This window comes from Amblyomma maculatum, chromosome 6 (genome assembly GCF_055883805.1).
Source record: "Amblyomma maculatum isolate TAMU_Amacu chromosome 6, ASM5588380v1, whole genome shotgun sequence".
NCBI classification, from domain to species: Eukaryota; Metazoa; Arthropoda; class Arachnida; order Ixodida; family Ixodidae; genus Amblyomma; species Amblyomma maculatum.
In genome coordinates, this window is record NC_139349.1 from 31,299,507 (window position 1) to 31,315,580 (window position 16,074).

The 16,074-nt window shown below is 51.9% G+C and overlaps 2 protein-coding genes across 4 annotated transcripts in view; one reads left to right on the forward strand and one right to left on the reverse strand.

Annotated features, from left to right (window-relative positions):
* Nucleotides 1–16,074, reverse strand: part of Grp170 (hypoxia up-regulated Grp170 co-chaperone protein) — a 534,702-nt gene that overhangs the window by 455,192 nt on the left and 63,436 nt on the right. The window lies entirely within an intron of this gene.
* LOC146185400 (semaphorin-5A-like) overlaps nucleotides 1–16,074 on the forward strand; it is a 143,419-nt gene that overhangs the window by 58,874 nt on the left and 68,471 nt on the right. For 2 of the 3 annotated variants that reach the window (XM_084606340.1, XM_084606338.1), the window contains exon 2: nucleotides 1,892–2,029. The gene's annotated coding sequence lies outside the window, so the exon portion shown is untranslated. Of the gene's footprint in view, nucleotides 1–241; nucleotides 417–1,891; nucleotides 2,030–16,074 lie in introns of those variants that run through there. The other variant, XM_084606339.1, reaches the window with a different exon arrangement.

Genomic DNA, 16,074 nt, shown 5'->3' on the forward strand with positions numbered 1-16,074 from the left:
ACGCCGGCAGCAGAGACATGTCGCTTTCTTCCCGCGTCGGAGCATTGACGGTCAGACAGCGTGTCGCCCGCCCGCGAACGATGCGCCTGTCTACGGCACTACGAAAACAGGATGACAGCTGAGGAGGGCGTGTACACGGCATGGCGCGACGGTCGGGGACGTCCGGGGAGAGGAGCGGCGTTCTTCCGAGCGACGCGCGTGACGTTGTCGAACGACCGATCGCCGTCACGTCATGCGGCCGGGTTTCGCATTGCAAGAATGGGACATTCTTTTGCCGACACGCACGTTACTGGCGGGGACGGAAGCGTCCGATTGACGACGCCGCGGCCGCCAAGGACGTGCCTTCGACATTGGGACGTGTGAGGCGGCGGATCGAACGTCTCTTCGGCATACTTCTCTGCTCGGGATTTGTCCTGGTGGGCGCATTAACGCGTTTTTTTTCTCCTTTTTCTGTTTATCTGCACATAGCAGTGCCAGCTGCGGGTGCCTTATCTCCGCACAGTTCCGAACCTGTTCACCTGACCACGGAAAACATTGGTTATCCCTCTGCATTATATGCCCTGCCCATGCCGATATCCTCTTCTGATTTCCTCTAGAATGTGTCGTTAACGTGTTTCTCCCTCTATAGTATCAATACCAGGTTAGTCACATGAAAGCTTGATAGAGCAGCTCTCGTCTGTCCCTCACGAATTCAACGAACGACGCAGTGCTAGCGTATCTTTACTGCGACCGCGCAGTTAGCTGCGCCCCGTCTGTCCATCACGGACTAATCTTCCCCATCTTGTCCCTCACGCGCGCCCTTCTAGGAGGCACACGCGGGGCAGTGCACCGACAGCGAGTCGCGCTCCTCGCTCGCTTGATCAAGCAAACGAGGGCGACGACGTCGGCCGATGACGCCCCGTTATTGGCCGCCCTTGGCCGAGAAACGAGAGGGCTCCTCTTCAGCCTGACCGTGACCGGAGCCACCTCATGGCGTATTGTGGCTGTGCTGTCCAAGCAGGAGGCGGCCGGCGAGGTGCACTTAAGCACTTAGGATGGTCACGACGGTCGCTCGCCGTCCATCCATCCTCGGCCAAACAGCCTTTCACACCCCGCCATCATTGGTATGCAGCGGACGGCCGGCTGGCTGCTCCGTCCGAGCGGGCTTCAAAGGATCCCCCCTTGCTGCCGACGGCACAGTGCAGGGACAAAAACGCCACCTCGTTACGGCCGCCCGGCTTCTTGAGCCAGGAGGCGAGCTCGCCGCCTTTTCGCTCTTCGTTCGGCGCGGTGGCAACCGTTTGTCCGATTCTTTATTATTATTCGCTCGCCTTGCGACGCGGTGCATACCCTTAGAGATCCGATGCACGCGATGCCAATTTACATAAGGGCTGCCGTGCGCAGCATTTACCGTCGATGCTCCGCGAAGACGGAGCGCCGCACTTCCGTGCCAGACCGCCGCTGCGGTCTTCGTGCAAAAAGCCAGTTATGCGGCATCCCCCCGCTGGCGTCCTAATCCCCTTCATTACTGCACGGGTAAGCTACCCCCATCTGTAATATGGCCGGACGGACTGGAAGCCAGGTCGTTGCGATTCCGCGGTTTTACCGTGCAAAGTGGCCGTATCGTCCGTATAGTGAGGGCTGATTTGCGGTATCGTGTGATACATATTGCGCTCGTGGAGAATCGGCCGCGATTCTATTAGCGGTCTGGTGTGACTTGTGTGGCGACGGCACGCGATGCGTGTGCTGCGCATAACCCGGCTGCCTTGTCTGTGTTGTACTCGCAAGAGCCTGCCTATGCATAAACGCCAGCGCGAGTTTGTATATGCTTCAAGTGTGCGTGCGTGTGTGGATGTGTTTCGCTCTCCTTGTCGGCGGAAATTTACAACAGCGCATTTTTCTTCTTTCGCAGTGAGCAACAAGACTGGCAGTGGACATCCTCCGGGGCGTGCTCTTAGACATCTGGCTCTCCTGTCCAGGCTTCGCTCTCGATCCGAGGCAGCGCTCCGACAAGACGGACGGAAAGAGCTCGGTGCAGAATACCTGCGCGGTGAGTGATAGCCTTCTGTATCTGTCCGTCGGAAATCCTTCTTAGGGGTAAATTGTAGCTGCTATAATAACAGGTCGCCAAGACAATGAGCCTTTGAGCAACATACTGATCGAAAGAAACCTGTGGCCATTTTGTACAAAACGTCGCCGTATTTCCGTTGGAGCTGGTCACTGACACCATTCCACTGTTTACTGGAAAATGCAGGCCACCAGTTTCGGTGGCAGGGGCTACCAAGTGCAATGGACGAGCTTCCATGGAACTCTGGGATTCGACATACCGAAACTATAAAAAATATCGCTAATGAGACCGCTTACGCCGCATTGTTAGTTAACTTGAAGACGCGGCTTTATATATATAAGTGGTGTTAGGAGCGACTCCTTAGGTTTGACATTGTATGGCCATAGAGTTTTAAAATGGATTCGATTATTTCTTTTTCGCATAAATACAAGGAAATGCACTGAGACCATAAAAGGAGTCGTCAGGTTTGACATTGTATGGCCATTGAATTTTAAGATGGAGTCTATGGATTCCATTATTTCTTTTTAAGATAAATACAAGGGAACGCACTGAGACCATAAAAGGAGTCGTGTCTGTCCGACTGCAGACGTCGGGGTGGTGAGCGCTCGCACGTTACATCCGTGCCTGCATCCTTTCACGCAACGACGTAAGACGAGACGAACAAAGCGCGCGTTTATGCAATTTCGAGCGCGCTGTCGGAGTTCCGGTGCCTGATTGCTGCTGTCGGGCATGACGCGACCGCGCTTGTCTCCGGTTCCATACCACGCCGTTGCCCGGCTTTGAGAAACCACGAGCGGGTCGGGTCGACAACGGCTGACGTCTGTAACGAGGAACTGCACGCGGTGGCTTTATTTTCCCCGTCTATGCAGACACGCGACCGCTTTTCTTTGTTTCATCATCTTCTTTTTCGTCGGACGATCTTCTATCCGACATGAGAGCATCTGTCAAAGTCGACTGAAAGGCACGGTGAAGTGAAAACGACAATACCTTAGTAGGTACTGAAAGAAAGTCCAGCTGAAGAAATGTGTCCACTAGCAGCTCGGGTGTTTAGCAGCAACGGGGCTCTTGTCATCATTTCTACTGCTCTCCGCCGTCATCGCCACATAGTATTATCCCTGCAAACGAATGAATGAATTAATTAAAACTAGTATACCACTTCCTTCGAGTGAGGCGGGGAATGAGGCCTCCATTCTTAAGTTCTCTTAGCGAGTCGAACCTCATTGATTTCGACGTTCAGTGTGAAATGTTTCGATGCCAAAGCTGCTCCGGTGCACAGCTTTCAGGTATTCGATTAGAGGTGTGGTGAGGGCTCTGCTCGCTCTGAAGCCCTCTGCCTCGGGTTCGGACCGGGCCTGCGACAGGGTGCATTTGTTTCTGGCGGGCCGGGCACACCGATCCCGAGTGCACGCAACCTTTGCGAAAGCGTTAATATATATAGCCATGGTGTGCTAGGCGTCCCGAATCCACAAAATTAAGTGTTTTCCGGCATCCACCTAACATGAGTCTGAGACGTTGATTGGCCTGTCCACCAGGCGCCCCCGCCGTTAACAGACGTTTATTATCCCTTTCGAGATTCGCGCCATGATTTCGCCTCTCGCGTCTCTTGTGTGGCTTGCTCCTGGCCTCGGTATAGCTTCAGTAGAAGCGGTGCATAACTTCACATTGTTAAAGTTGCCTCGTGATTGCTCAGCCCAGACAATGCAGTTGCGGCGCGCCTTCCAGGCACCGTGAAAGGTACGCGGTGAGCGAGACGAGCTCACCGAGTACTGGGCCACAAAATTAACCCCTTGCTCATATTTAAAGCCTGCGCGCTTTTAGAAAAGCAAGGAAGCCATCTATATAAAACTTTTCCTTCTTGCTAAGAACGTATTAGGCACTTCAGCCATGAGTTAGAGCAGTGAGAGAAACTTCAGCGCTGCTGGAGCCTGGATTCATTATCCGGATTCAGGTTGGGCCGGGCCGGGCTCAGAATTTCGACCCATGCAGAACTGTAGATTCGACTCCCGGTAGCTTTTGACTGTTGTGGAACACATTTCTGAGTGGTACAAGACCGAGGTAAGCTTACGGTAGCTATTAAGGCTATAAGTTATGGGTCGATGACATGACTGAACTTGTGCTACAGAGCCAGCTGTTGAGTCACGCCTTCACTTGTCTACTTCCGGTAGCCAATCCAAGACCACATCTAAGTACACATCTAAGTACACATCTACTCAGACATACGCATGTCCAGGTGGGGTCGATGCTAAAGGTGATCCGCCGCTCCTGCAAAGGCCTGCCGCTACGCCTAGCAAGGGCGCCTTTTTCTTTTCCGCGCCCCTACGACAGGCAGCAAGAGAAAGGCGCCCCCGTCGATTCGAGCTCATTAACTTGGCCGCTGGTGCACGGGCGGCCAAAGGGCGAACAAATGTCTTCATTACGCAACGCGCCGCGCTCTGCGAGAACGGATTAGCGCGCGCGATACTCCACACGCTCCGCACTGCGGTGGCGCCATACCGGCGCGGCGGCGCCTCCTCGGAGGCCGCCGTCGGCCCGCTTTCTTGGCACGCAATCGGAACGCCGATCTGCCTATCGCGGACCCGATCTTGCGCGTATTTGACGGCGTCCGAACGATCTCCGTTAGACGTCCCACGCTCGTCGCACGCGCGAGGTGGACGGACAAGCTTTTCGCTTTTGAGCCGACCGATATGCGCCGCGACGTCACGTCAGAGGCTCCTTTTACGCGAAGCGCGGCCCACATTCTCCTTCCAGATGGCGCGCTGAGCCCCTAATTTACCCACTGTGCGTCGGATGTGCGAAATCTGAATGCAGGCGGTTCTTTTTCCATTAGTGAGCTTGCGTTCGGCAAATTTTTACGTGTTTCAAACTAGTGCTCCCAGAACGTCCCGGGAAAAGTGCTGTATGCACATGTATGGTTTGTGAGAACCGAGATATCAGGGTACCCTGCATAAGCTCATTTCCGTACTTATACCGGACTCGCATTTATATTTCCATCGGATAGATGCAGCCCTTGAAATAACAGGTGCAGTGAGCTAACGCTTCCACTGTGCTTATATTGTACACGCACTACAATTGGTCCAGGAAACAGTATGGTGTTGCCCAGGAGGCGCTCAGTGGAAAGGCCGATACTACCCCGTTCTGCTGCGGCCAGCATGTGGAGGAATGGGAGTCAAGCTTGAAGCGATGCCATATAACAACAAGTTCGAACACACAGACGCACCAAAGGGAGAGGGAACTCTCAGACCTCGATAGACAGGCGTTTGAGCGACCGACGTTGACCCCCAACGCTATCGGTCGATCGGGGAGCTCCAGCTTGCGGTCAACTCGAGAGCCACCCGACCTAGATGTATTTATACATGCACGAGGCTGCTGCGGTGTCGTTGTCGTTGCGCAGCTCCTGTCACGTTTCGCTTATATAGCGACGTGGAAGGCGTGTGTGCGCACCTTCCCCGCGCTAATCTCGAGTGTCCCGATCCAGCAAGCTGGGGCGACGACTGCGCGTGCGGACTGACACTTGGTGGCAGTCACCTTTGTGGTTCACAAGAGACACGCTGTCTCTTCTCGCCTGTCTACACGCACTCAAAAGGCCGTGCGTGCCGTTAATGCCAGCTCTGACAGCAAGCCGCTGTGAAGTTGCGACTAAGACGACTCCGGAATTATTTGACCACGTTTTCCCTGAGAAGAGGAAGCGGCATCCAAAGGCAATGATTCGGGCGTCGCTTCCTTTGCGCGAAGCACCGTCATTTTCCCCAATTAGAGACACGGTGCGCCTGTCTTATGTGGCGGCCCAGCGTTAGGATTGGTTGAAAACGCAGACTTGGCGCGCAGCTTATCGACAAGCCAGGCGGCTTCACCGCGTACCCGCGCTCGCTCCGCGCCTTCTCGCACACATGCGACGCAAGTGAGCGACTTTAAACGTCGACTGCAACCGCGTAATTCGCTAACAAGCTAAACCATGGCTACCCACAGAGGTACTTTCCCTCCTTTCTCTTCCCTCTATTCCTGTAAAGCTGACCGATGATAGCAAATTACATGCCCGAAGGCCTGCAGTCATTTTCGACGCCTGTTGCTAATATTTCTTTTTCGCGTCAGCATAACATAAGCGTTCTCCGTCTTATAGGTTCCCTGCATCTGTGCTGTGTTGTAACTGTTAACGGTTAGGCCTCGTTCTGACTGCCTGACATTCAGGATAGTTCGAGACAGACGACGATTCGTAAAGTTCACTCGATTCGTGAAGGGTAGCTCTCCAATTTAGCCGAGCGACCCCCGTATTCATCAGCGCTTTAAGCCGAGCAAAAGTCTTTAGTAGCATACCTTCATATAATAATATACCTTCAGCGCGGAATTAAGCTGCGTGATGTGATCATTCATTTCTCCTTATTTGGACAAACTGCCATCACTTTCACAGGCCTCCACAGGCGGTCCTGAAAGGTAATAAAAAGAAATCAAGCGCCGCATCAAAGAAACGTGCACTATAATAGTGGCAATGCTAGGCAGCGTAGATAGCAAACTAGCTGTCGCCGAGACAAGCAAGAAGAGCCTAGGGAACGGAAACCCATCTCCGCGCACACTAAACATAGGCGATGCCTTGCTACGTAAGCCCGGCTGTTTGCGACCTCCGCGCCATGTGAAGCACGACGGGAGCGCGCGCACGGATCAAGGAACCCAATATTGACGCCTCCCAAGCGTGTCCGAAAGAAAAGCCGAGCTGACGCGACGAAGCGAGCCCCTAGAATAAAGAAAAGACGCGGTACCTGCGCGTTTCTCCTCCTCTTTTTTTGGCTCCTTTTCTGTCTTTGTCTTTGGCATCGCGGCGCACGATTATTGTTTGCATTGGCGCGCCGCTCTGCGGGGTCTCAGGACGACGTTCGATCGCTATGCAAGTGGGAGGGAAATGCGTGTCAGCCCGTGCACGTACCATCGCGCGATTAAAAGCAAACATCTTTAAAAAGTCGACGCTTATGATTGAGTACAGTGTCTACAGACACGCCCGACGAAGACGAAGACGACGACAACGCGGCGTGCATAGGTGCGAATGTCTTGCCGGTCGATCTTGCGATAATTAACAAAGAGACAACCGGGCACTGCCGAGGTAGTCGCGGGAAAAAACCGGTATGGAGGTGCATGACAGGGCGAACTGCTTGAAGACAGCCGTCTTCGATTCATTTTTCTTTTCTTTTTCCCCCAGTTGCGGAACGTGCTATGTGGCATGCATGCACGTCGCTTCGCTTCTTAAGAACGATCTGCTCCATCAAGAGAGAACTGCATTCGGCGCTGAGCTTGATTTAATGAAAAAGCTGCAGAGAGTGTTATCACACCCTTGAAGCTCTCACTAGGGAAACCACTGACCTTATCGTAAGGTTGTTGCGTGCCTAACCTAACGAGTCTACTGCGCTAAAGGTATGCGGGTGAGGCACCTAACCTTTCAGGGCCCTTTTATCGGCCCCCGTTCAAAGGACTCCTGGTTGTCCTAAACGGCTTCGGCGTGGGAAAAACAATCGTCCCTTTACGTGGCTAACCCATATGATAACCGGGAGGAATCTGGAACAAGCGGCTGACGAGGAACACGCCTGTATTTCATTGGTGCGGAAACACGACGTGCTTGCTGGAACTTTGCCCCATGGCCTCGTTCGAAAGCAAAAATAACTTTTGTTTGCGACGCTCTCCTATCACGTCCACGCAAGAAAGACCAAGTGAATGCGGAGCTTGTCTACTTGCTATAGTCGGATACAGGTTAAGAAAAAACCGCCAAACAGCCCTCAAAGGACCCCTCTTCAGCCAATGGCATCGTTCCAAATGTGTGACGTCGCGGCACACACGGAAAAAACAAAAAAAAAAAAGAAAGAAGAACAGAAAAACGTGTTCTTCCGCGCTCACGGTCTCGCGGACTTTTACCGAAATGGCCGTCTCGTCTGTCCATCGGTGTCGCCAGCGGTGTCACCTCGTAGGGCTCCACAGCGGATGGAGCCCTACGAGGTGACACCTCTGATGCAGTGAAGCGCAGAACAACGAAGCGGTTCCGTGAAAACTCGACAGCGCTGAAGTTCACCATCAGAATTCGTCGTTTTATCTGTTGTACTCTGATGAGCAAGCGACTATTGATCGAATTGAGTAAAAATGGGTATTTTTGCTGGAACTCACGAATAATTTAGGACCTATTTGCCAGCACGGACTCACTCGAAGAAACCACGTTTCGAGCGCTACTCGTAGGTGCAAGGCGGTCGGCCGTGACGTCATGGTACAGCTCGGCAGCTATTGATAGCTGGATGCCTCTTTTTTCTTGACCTGTATCCGACTATATATATGCACTAGCTAAGTAAGCGACATCTGCGGTTCTGGCGTCGCGGTCCTAACGGGCCTCGCGAAAGACAAAGCCGCCGTTTGGACAAGTCGCTCCACCTGTGGCGTCCGTACGAGCGCCACACGACGAAATCGCGCCACCGTGTTCTCACGGCGCGTGTACGCAAAGGCTTCCGTGTTCCGCCAGACAGCACGCGTCGTTGTTCGCACTCTGAACAGGCCGCGTATAACACGCATGACATCGTGCGAGAAGGCGAGAGCTCGCCCCAGTCGTAAATTAAGCCTTACGTTATTTATTACCCAGGTGTCCGGTCGACACGGCTCATCTCGAATTGCGCTGCTCGCCGCAACAGCCTTATGCGAGTTCTCTGTCCGTGCTCCGTCCCATCTCTGCATATCATGATATAGTTCCGTGCACTGCTGCGCTAAAATAATGCCAGGGCCGCCCCCTTTTAACGTTTTAATGGCGAGTATATGTTTATGGGGCACCCTCTCGGGATGTTTTACTCAGGGTTTCTCTGCAGTACCTGGGCTGGAACCGCTTATTGCTACCGTGAAAATCACCTGGCGAGGAACGCAAGAGTTCTCGACATATCAGATACGTCTGCGAGGCAGTATATAGCACCTAGAGACCAAGACGGTGCGCAGTTAAACAGAATCCGAAATACTCTATAGGCCTTTCCGTCGGGCACGCGCACATGCCAAAACGCAATCTCTTTCGTCCTCTGTGAAAAGCTCGCGTTTTCCTCGTGCTTGCTCTGAGCGCGCACAATGGTGCAGAAAGCCGACGCCCACGGAGCGTTGATTAGAAAGGTCTACACAAAAAAAAAAAAAAAAAATGCAATTTCCGCCTCGAAAGCTGCGCGCATGTATTTTTGACTACATATTATTCGCACATAAGATGATCACCAGTGTCTGCGAACGCTCACTCTTTTTCTCTGCTGCACCCAACCAACCCGGAGAAGCGAGCCTTTTTCACTTACTAGGGATATGCGCCGACTGCTGGAAGACAACGGACAGACAACCGTGTGCACGACGTCTTCATCGTGCCGGCGCGCATGGAGTTATATACGCGCGATATGTACGGCTTCGTCGTAATGAGTTCTTTGGCCGCGACTGCTGTGCTAGATCAGAAGATGCGAAACAAAACGGGACACGCGATCGATTGGTGGACACGGACTAAGCGCTCTCGCCCCTGCCGATATGGTCGTCGTATTACAGTCGCATTTATGCGCCATGCCGCTGTTGTCCGATGGGTTTATTATGCGAGCGGAAATAAACCGCGAGAGAACCGCGCCACGCGGCATCTTGCAGCCGTTGGTGGTGTTGGTATTATGGAGGAGGACCTGCTCGTCCTGCGCGGAAGCCATTTGCAGACGCGGCGATGGGAGAAAGAGGATAGCCGGATCCTCCAGCCGTATAGAGCGCGGTGCGCGAGATTAAGCGACTCTGCTGCAGTCATCGCAAAAGTAATAAAGCTGCATTCAGACAGCGCAGCATTAAACATGTGCGTCGCGACGCTTGTGTCTAATGCTGCCTCTTCAGTTCCTCCTATACACTGTTTGCTCCATCTCGATTCGTTTGTCTTTTTTTTTTTCTTTTTTTTACTGTCTCCAGAAGCCCGGTTTTGCAGTTGCATCAGCGGGTACTGTAGAGATGATAGTATAAGGCAGCGCTGTTAACAGCGCTGTTAAATGACGCGTCTGCGCAGCCCGTGCTCGTAAACAGAGATACCCGTTCACTTTGTATAGCAGCATGTTGTATAGGGGCTCATCACAAGCAGCTGGCGAGAACTGTGATTAACAAACATCAGCTACCACGCGAATTAAACGTGAAACCCACGGGCTCCGTGACGATACGAAGGTTCGCGCTTCGAAATTAAATATTTCACTCGGAAGCAGTCCCTTCTCGAGTGCCTTTTCGTTAGGCCGCACCTTCCGTCTTTGGAAAGTATATAGCAGCTCGAAGCTCATCCTCTAACTCTTCCAAGGTCACCAGCATGATTAAAGAGCAAAAGCCGACGCAGTCGCGACGCGTCAGCGTGTGTAGCAAGGCAAAAACGATGACGCTCTCAGGGGGTGTGTCACTGCGACACAGTGCCCAGAACACGTGTCGCATGCGTCATGCAACGTGTGAATCAGGCGCGAATAGCAGCGTAGCGTCCTCCACGTTTTTGTAGTTCCATTCCACTGCTAGAACTGCGTCACCCAGAAGAAAACATGTTCTCATTGGTCGTCCTCACTGCACCTGCAAGCGTGATGCGTTTAAGACAGCGCATAAACCGAAATAAACGGTTGATTTTTGCTTGCCAAGGCAACACTAAAGCTGTGAGACACTTTAACAGGGTGGAAATTTGGGCAGCTTGGTGCCTGATCTCTGGCTAAAAAACAGCGCTAATGAAGCAGAGAGAAGAGACACGACTCTCTTTTTCTTTTTCTTTTTTGCACGTTCGTCAGTTTTATACCTTTCGTTCGTACAAAAAAAAAAAAAGGAAAAGGGAAGATAGAGAATCACGAAAACACCACAAGATAAAAATGTGGCAGAATTAGTTTGTGCATTAAGGCACAGATAATCAATTTCGCTGTTGCGAAGTGCTATAGAAGGTATGCGGACGCACACTTCGCCCTTTTACCGAATGTTAATGGCTTGAATTTCTCTGGTCCGTTGGTATAAGTAAGACCATAAGAATTTGGTGTTGCCGAGCTGGGGAACACATTCATGCTCTCGGCAGTGTTTTGCCAGCTCACTGCTGATTGCGCCTTTCGTCGTGTCCTCTCTCTCGGCTTCGTCTCGTGTTAGCGCTGTTTGTAGTGAGAGGTGGGAGGCACGCCATAGTGAATTAACGCGCGCAAAAAAATGCATTCACTATGGCCAGGATCGAACCCGCTTTGTTCGGTTCCGCAGCCAAGTAGTCAGACTAAGAGCGGAGCAGGCGGGATTACTGATTTCCATAACCGTGATGAGTCAAACGGCTGTTTGGCTGCACTCAGAGACCAAGAGGCATGGTATGAGAGTTGAGGAACTGGCGCTTCAACACAGCCTCGAGTGGTGCTTCAAATGCAGAGCCTGCCAAAGCGATCCACGTATCAGGAGGAAGGGAACGAAACGAGGACGGGGCTGCAAGGTGTTCCACGCCGCAAGAGTGTCGTTGCCCTGCAGGGAGACTAGAGCGAAGCGTTTTGACACGTTGTCGTCGGGCGCTCTATAGCAGTGAGAAAGCCCTGACAACCCCTGATAACCTTATTCTTTCGGCGTAAGCGTGTGGCCCGTCTCGCGAAACAGCATGCGTGTTTTTCCGTCGTTCTGTACGGGATACAAGCGAGAGCCTCATATCGCCGACAAACATGCTCGTTATGTGCGAGCACGTGTAACGCGAGCAAGCATAAGCGTGAAAGGAAACTTGCCGTCAAACTTCCGGTATTTGTGTCGGCCGCGTTGGACGTCCGCAACAAGCAGAAACATTCTGTAAACAGAAAACGGGTCAGTATAAGACTTTTGGAGCAGTTTAAGTACCGCTTGTTCTCATTCTATTTATCGCGACTCCTCAAGCGGATGAGAACATTCACTAAGCTTGAATTGATCGCTATTCTAGGGACACTTGCGTTTAATGGAAATATCATTCGACATATATAAATATATATTCAGGTGGTTGAAATTTCCGGAGCTGGCGTCTCCCATAGCCTTGAGTCGCTTTAGGACGTTAAACCCCGTAAACCAAATCAAACCTATATCAATATAGTTCTTTGTAGCACTGTACCTTAGTTGCGATGAGTGCATAGGTTATCGTTCTGACGCGTTAGAATGTAGTGCCAGTATAAACTGGCCCATTGATATGGGATAACGTGCTTTAACGTGCGCATTCGTCCAATGGTATTTTAATCAGAGCCTTAACAAAGCGCTCAGTGCACATGAACGGTGCATCGTTTTCTTTTTTCTTTCTTTTTTGGTGGGGGAATAATATCACCTACAGCAACAGCCATGAGCAATGAATTCCCCTTATACTTAAATTGATTGATAATTTTGTTGTTCTTAGGCCTAAATTAAGGCGAAAGCCTTTATTGCCTCATCGTTGTCCTCAGCAAAAGTGTCACGCTTTCGCGGCGGCTCTGATTGGTCGAGACGGGATGACGTCATGGAGGTCTCGACCAATCACGTGAGCACCACCACAGTATGTACGAATGAATTGCTAATTAATGACTGATGAACTAATTACTAGTTAATTACTAATTAGTTATCGATTTACTAATTCATATTGAATAATTTAATACCTACTAATCAGAGACAGTTGTATAATTCATTATAAATTATTAATTCCGCGCACTCAGTAAAATCAACCACGCAACAGTAAACGTAGAACAACTGCGAAGATACAAGGAGCGCGATCTCGCCGCTGCCAAGCAGAATTCACTGAATTAATGCACTCGTAGAATGTGAAAGAGTAGTCGCTCGCTTTACTCGTAGCAGCATTCATTGCTACATGCGCAACAGTCGCGTAGCAGAATGCAGCACTAAGGCTTTCGCCTTTCATCACTTCAGTCGCCAAAGTGTCCTCGAATTTTTTTAGAATGGCAGTTTGTTAACTAAAACGGTTTCGCTTCAGAAAACCCAATGGTACCATTAAGCGGATCGCAGGTCTTCTGCGTTCCCACGTGTAGGGTAACTTACTGGGCATCGCCTGGTTAACATCTCTGCCTTTATATTCTATTTTCTCTCTCCCTTTCTCTCTATATCTCGTTTGCATACACAGAACTATGTACACGGGTATGACGAACAGCGTAACGTGGTGCAAAAGCTTGCTAATGCTCTGTTATTGTTCGGCACGTAGAAAGCCTGTACATATATTATTTTCCAACCATTTTCATTACGCTGCAAGGAGCTGATGAGAGAGAGAGTGAATGAACTATAGGTTGTAATGGTGGTGATGGTGGTGGTGGTGGTGCGGCTAGTAGTAGTAGTAGTAGTAGTAGTAGTAGTAGTAGTAGTAGTAGTAGTAGTAGTAGTAGTAGTAGTAGTAGTAGTAGTTTTTTCGGGAGGGGATCGCAGTAACTTTTTGTATCGATAAGGGCGGGGGGGGGGGGTGCTTTTAGTAATAGAACGCGTGTCTTCTTTGAGCAAAAAAGGTAGTTACACGATCACGCGATGTGCTAGCCTACTTTCACAACGCTCGGGTCACGGCCGGCGCGCTGGACACCTGCACTTCACCACCTCGGGTTAAGCCAACACCGCCTGGACAGGGTAGTGCTGGTCAAGGTGGTGTGTGCGATCGGCATAGTGGAGCAGCGAGAGGGACGGGCCAGGAAAAAAATCGAGTCGGTCCTACCTTCGTGCTACACTAGCAGGGAACAAGTTTTCTCGGTCGAGGCGAGCCGCGCGAAAAGACGCGCACGATGGCCACGCCTTCTGCTCGGCCGCCGCCGCCGCCGACGGTAGCCGAGAACTGAACTCACTATCTTGCCCCTTTTTCTTTCCAATCTTCTTCTACCGGCACTATTCCCTGTGAGAAACGGCCGCAGGTGCGCGAGTGAGCCGTCGTGATGCGTTGTGGCGGCGGCGAGACAGCGTGGCTCCCCTTATTGCTGCTGAGTACCGTGAAAAGAGCCAGCCGCTGCAGCAGCCCTGGCAGCGCTGAAGAGAGCTGTCAGCACCGGCTGCCGCAATGCGCCTGCTATGCCGTGTATACGCGCCGAGCTCGTCCTTTGTGAGGTCACGTACGAGCTTTTCCCGTATTTCTTCACCGTATACGCTTTCTGTAAACTTCGGGCAGTACCTGCCTCGTGTAGCCTGCTGAACGAGAGCCAATTTACTCTTTCTTTGAAGCTGTCCTCATAAGGAAGTTACTCTGGGAGCTCCACAGTCATCGCTGTGACGCCTCTTCCTCGGAGGAGATGCGATTTTTCTTCCGCGCTGTGTCCTCACCTCATCGACACCGCTTCTCGAACGAAACCAGTAATTTTGCACGGCGCCGATTTCCATGCTCCCTTGAGAGGAAAGGGGTAGACTAGAATGCACGCATACATCCACGTTTTTTCGGCAGCATTGATCAACATCAGCATCAAGCAGGGTGACATGTAAATACGAACCCTGACAGCCCAAGCCAGGGAACATTTTTATCCCTCTCTTTTAGCAATTTCGAGGAGCACGACAGTTACTCGCAGTACACACGCGCGTTACAAAAGCATCATTAAAATGACATCGCTTCATTGTATTAGCAATCATTGTCAGATTGATTAAGGGAATCTCGAAAGGCACAAGTTGGCCTGTACAGATGGCCCTTAGCGACAAACTGGTTTGAAAGTACGAATGCCTCTGATGACAGGCGGCCTGCTCGTGAGAGGTGAGTGACAGCACCGCAAATGAAGCCGGCCCGGCACGAGGAAGCGTGGAACAGCAGCACACCAGCCCCAAAATACTTTGAGCACGCGCCTTCAGGCTAACGGGATGGGCTTGTACTATCGGAAGAAGCCGCCGAGCGGCCTTTACTCCCTTCGAGTTCTGTCTGGAAAACGTTCCGCAGGCACCATTCAGTGTGTGCGCCGTCGCACAATTCTCTCTTGTCGAAAGCAGCATGGGAACAAGCCAAACGCGGCGTATCTCTCGTCGTTCTTTCAAGGTATCCAGCGTTGCCACGGCAGCGCGCATACACACACTATGAACGGAAGTAGTACATGGGGGGCCCCAAAAATGGAAACGGCTGAGCGCGCCGCGGTCTTCGGAGACGGGTGGCAGCGCACGTGCGAGCCACCGGTCCGTGGCTAGCCGGGGGGCCAGCACAGGGGAAGGGCGGCGCGAGGACCTCCCCAGCCGCCCGACAGACGAGCGTCACCTGTGTCCGCAGAAACTATTTACAGCCGACGCAGAGCCGATTGCGCAGTGCGGCTCTGCGGGGGCGGATGCGCAATGCGTTCCTCCTCCGAGGATGTCCCGGATTCAGAACATCAGCCGCACGTCTAATGGAGGGGGAGGAATGAGATGGAGCCGTAGAGAGAACGTGTCAGCTCGGGCCCTGTCGACGCATCGCTTCGTCGAGATCTATTCTAAGGAGCAGGCGGGAGACATGTTACTCTGGTCGACCTCTCCATCCTTCTTCGTATTAAAGCGTTCTCTCTATGTTCTAAGTGGGCCGGCTTGTTGTGGAGGGAGTGGAGGGGGTGGGGGCGGTAATTTTGTAGTCCCAGCAGACATCTGTGCGTAAACGTATCGTTCCCGTCCACGAAGTGTTCGAATAAGATGAGGAAACCTACATCTACCACCCGACAACTCCCTACATCACTCCAGAAAATAAAAGAAGCAGTTAGTTCACAAGCGTAATGTCGCAAAATGATAGGAGCGAGACATCGCTAAAAGTGTCACAATAGCAGACCGGCCAAAGACGTGTTTTCGGTTGCTGCCTGCCATCCCCTACACAGTTGTGATGGAAACCTTACAGTATTTTCACTCCGTGCTTTTTGTGCGCACTTTCGTCTCTGGGCCAATACATTTGATTCGAAAGTTACTTTTCGGGCAAGTTCTGACGCAAATTCATGACACGGAAGACCGCTTCTAGCGCACTCGGCTGGCCCTGCGAGTGTAAACGTTCGCCTCTTCACCGAGAAAGCGAAGGAACCAGTCAGGCACAGAGCTGACGGATGCAGATGCGAGACCTCACCCTCACCACACACCTTGGCACCCACTGCCGGCCAACCTGCTACAAACTTGAACGCGTGGTGGCGAAGTGATACACTGTACAAACG